The 4,574-nt window shown below is 29.4% G+C and overlaps 1 long non-coding RNA gene across 1 annotated transcript in view; it reads left to right on the top strand.

The window, feature by feature from the left end:
- The window catches only part of LOC124420079, a 74,673-nt gene that overhangs the window by 69,582 nt on the left and 517 nt on the right, over nucleotides 1-4,574 (top strand). The gene's annotated exons all lie outside the window — the stretch shown is intronic.

Here is a 4,574-nt window from a genome sequence, read left to right as displayed (position 1 = left end):
TCTATAGTCTATTCTATAGTCTAGTCTATAGTCTAGTCTATAGTCTAGTCTATAGTCTAGTCTATAGTCTAATCTATAGTCTAGTCTATAGTCTAGTCTATAGTCTATTCTATAATCTAGTATATAATCTAGTCTATAGTCTAATCTATAGTCTAGTCTATAGTTTAGTCTATAGTCTAGTCTATAGTTTACAGTCTAGTTTACAGTCTAGTTTACAGTCTAGTTTACAGTCTAGTCTATAGTCTTGTCTATAGTTTAGTCTATAGTCTAGTCTATAGTTTATTCTTTAGTCTAGTCTATAGTCTAGTCTGTGATTTAGTCTATAGTCTAGTCTGTTATTTAGTCTATAGTCTAGTCTAAATCTAGTCTATAGTCCAGTCTATGGTCTTGGCTAATTTATAGTGTAGTCTATAGTCTATTCTATAGACAAGTCTATGGTCAAGTCTATAGTCAAGTCTATAGTCAAGTCTATAGTCAAGTCTATAGTCTAGTCTATAGTTTAGTCTTTAGTCTAGTCTATAGTTTAGTGTTTATTCTAGTTCATAGTCTAGTTTTTAGTCCAGTATATAGTCCAGCCAATAGTCTAGTGTTTAGTCTAATCTAAAGTCTAGTTTTAAGTCTACTCAATATTTCTGTCTAAAGTCCAGTTTATTGTCAAGTGTATGGTCTGGTCTATAGATAAATCTAAAGTTGATTTTACTTATTAAACGTATTGTCCACAGGGCTTCTTGTTTGATTACTTCTTGGCTTCCGTTATTTTGTAAGAAAGAAAAAACACCTTAATATGATTGTGTGCATGTCTGTGTGTGTATTTATGCCACCTTTTAGTAAAACTTAATTAAAACAAGCTAAAGTCCTTGACTTTGAATAGACAAAAATGGAAAAACAGGAGAATAAAAAGCATTTATAACCAAAAAACATTCATTCTTTCTTTCAACCAACCAACCAAGCAATCTACTATTCAGCCAACCAACAATCAACCATCCAACCATTCAGCTATACAACCATGCAACCATCCTTTAAGCATTGGCGTAAATTTATTCATTATTTTGTAAGCGTTTTTTGTTCTTTGCTTATATTTTTCTCCTTTTATTGTTGTTTCTGTTTTTTTAACAAACAAAACAAAAAAATGTTCGCTTTTGTAATGAATTAATGTTCGTTCATTTATAGGTTTTGTTTTATTTTTGGTTTTATTCATTTATTAAGGATGCCTTGGTTTGGTATAACTAAAGTCTCCATATTCATATACAGTCGATTGCTAGTCAGTATTTTCCTGCTGGAGTTTTATATACCTATAGAATAGATGTGGTCTGTGCTACTGAGCCATTTGTAGCTGGTGGTGGAGTCTTTGTTTGTTTTACTTGAGATTTTGTATATTGTTAACAAAAACAATTTGCTGTTTTTATTTATATCTTCTTCTATAACATAAAAGTAAAATTTTATAAAATATATATTTTTCAACTTGAACACCTTTCAAGTCCAATTATTGAAAAAAAGTGTGTATGATGATGATGATGTTGATTATTGTAATGAGTTGCTAGACATAGATAAAAGTGTGAATTCAAACAATTGATTACAAATTTATTGTGGGTTTATTGATGTTAAGAAGACAATAATAAATATGAAATTTTATTAAATTATAATCAAGGATCTGAAAGGAGTTGTAATTTTAATTTGAGTTTTGTAATATGTGTTTCTTTAAATTTCACAAATTTGTATGTTTTCTTTTAAGTAATTTATTTATTTTTTCTATATTTGCAGAAATACTGGGACCAGAATGTACAGGATCCTTGAATGCGGACTTCTAGATTTATTTGCTGAAATCGTATTTATTTAATTTGTTATGAGCCCTTTATATTAAGTAATTATTTCAATAAAACACTTACATATTTTAATTTAAAATAATTTCTTTTAATTTTTCCATCTGATACATACACTCACTCACTTTACAACATGCAGATATTCAGTTTAATCATCAAGTGCGTAAATGTTATTTATTTCATTTTCTTTTTATCAAATTATCGTCAAATAAATACATTTTTTTAATTAACCACTAAAGACTTCTCGAGATATAAGGTTCTGAACATTAGTCTAACAATACCATAATCTAGTAAATCTGTCCACAAATGTTTTTTTGAAATTGTTCAATAATTCGATGATTTTTAAAGAATTTTTACAAAAAATTTAACACATTTATAAAATGGAATATTGTGATTCCTATAAGCTATCATATAAGCTCCTACGTCTATTACAAACTGAGATTGACGTCTTTTAACTATTAGTTCAACTTTTTAGCAGGTTTTGCCAATCGCCTGGCGGGTCAAAGGTTACCCATCGTGTAGCCAAATTTCCAATCTATCATATGGTGAAACAATCACTTTAATATCTCAAGTAGTTTTCTAGATATAACAATTTAAAGAAAATGCTGTGCTGGAATCCACCTACTACCAGGTTCTGGTGACTTGGTGTTTTACAAAAAAAAAATGACATTTTTATTTTTCACTTTTCGGGTGCCAAAAACTCTTTTGGATTTTTCTTAATATCTCGGTTATCCTTAAAGATAATTTAAAGAAATTTAGTATGTAGATAAAGAAGGATCTGAGGAATGCACAACAAAAAATAAAAACTGCCACGCCCACTTTTTGGGTGACAGTGGGCGTGAAAAGTTTGTTGTTATTTATGATAATACTAGATTAATTTTCGCAAAACTAATGAATACATCTTATAGCGTAAATCTCGCCCTTTCATTTGATATAACTTTCTGAACCATACCTCATACCATTTTCGAGTTATAAGCTATCAAACTTTGTTCGAACATAGCAAAACAAAATCAGTTTGGATCATAGATACTTTTAGTTATTGTTGTATAACTGAATCGTTTTTTAAGATAATTTAATGAAATTTTGTATGTGGGTAGAGAAAGAAATGGATAATATTTTGAAAAAAATTAAAATTTGCCACGCCCTATAATAGGAAGGAAAATGGGCGTAAAAATGTATTTAATATTTCCGACAACTTTGACGTAATTTTTGTCAAATTTAATTTGTTCGGGTTATAGCTGAATTCCTAACCTTTCATTTCATATCACTATCTTCTTGTTCGATCAAACATTTATCCAGTTATAACGTTCCGAACTTTGCACGAACAATGCCTAAAACTGTCTTATATTTCAAAACATCTTTTTTGATTTTGTTTAATATTTTTACGGTTTTTAAGAATTTTTCAATAAAATTTGGCACATTAATAAAATGGAATATTATGATTCCTATGAGTTATCATACAACTCTCTATGTTCATTAGAAAGTTACATATAAGTGTTAAATTTGCGCAAACATACCGTTGAAATATTCAGTGACTTAAACATACTTTTTCACAAAACTAATTTTATAGTCTAATAGCTGAAATCCTAACCTTTCATTTGATATAACTTCCTTTGCAATAACCTAAATGGTTGTCGAGTTATAAGGTTCTGAACTTTAGTCTAACAATACCATAATCAAGCAAATATGTCCGCAAATGTTTTTTCGAATTTGTTCAATAAATCTATGGTTTTCAAGAATTTTTACATCAAACTGAACACGTTTATAAAATGGAATATTGTGATTCCTATAATCTATCATATAACCTCCTACGTCTATTACGAACTGAGTTAGACGCCTTTTAACTATAAATTCCACTTTTTCGCAGGTTTGGCCAATCGCCTGGCGGGCCAAAGGTTGCCCATCGTGTAGCCAAATTTTCAATCTATCATATAGTGAAACAATCACTTTAATATCTCAAGTAGTTTTCTAGATATAACAATTTAAAGAAAATGCTGTGCTGGAATCCACCTACTACCAGGTTCTGGTGACTTGGTGTTTTACAAAAAAAATTGACATTTTTATTTTTCACTTTTCGGGTGCCAAAAACTCTTTTGGATTTTTCTTAATATCTCGGTTATCCTTAAAGATAATTTAATGAAATTTGGTATGTAGATAAAGAAGGATCTGAGGAATGCACAACAAAAAATAAAAACTGCCACGCCCACTTTTTGGGGTGACAGTGGGCGTGAAAAGTTTGTTGTTATTTATGACAATACTAGATTAATTTTCGTAAAACTAATGAATAAATCTTATAGCGTAAATCTCGACCTTTCATTTGATATAACTTTCTGGATCATACCTCATACCATTTTCGAGCTATAAGCTATCAAACTTTGTTCGAACATAGCAACACAAAATCAGTTTGGATCAATGATTCTTTTAGTTATTGTTGCATAACTGAATCGTTTTTTAAGATAATTCGATGAAATTTAACATGTAGATAAAGAAAGATATGGTGGTAATTTTAAAAAAAAAATAAAATTTGCCACGCCCTATAATTGGAAGGAAAATGGGCGTAAAAATATATTTAATATTTCCGACAACTTTGACGTAATTTTTGTCAGATTTAATTTGTTCGGGTTATAGCTGAATTCCTAACCTTTTATTTCATATCACTATCTTCTTGTTCGATCAAACATTTATCCAGTTATAACGTTCCGAACTTTGCACGAACAATGCCTAAAACTGTCTTATATTTCAAAACATCTTTTT

Source organism: Lucilia cuprina, chromosome 5, assembly GCF_022045245.1.
Source record: "Lucilia cuprina isolate Lc7/37 chromosome 5, ASM2204524v1, whole genome shotgun sequence".
NCBI classification, from domain to species: Eukaryota; Metazoa; Arthropoda; class Insecta; order Diptera; family Calliphoridae; genus Lucilia; species Lucilia cuprina.
This window is presented reverse-complemented; position numbering and strand designations above follow the sequence as displayed.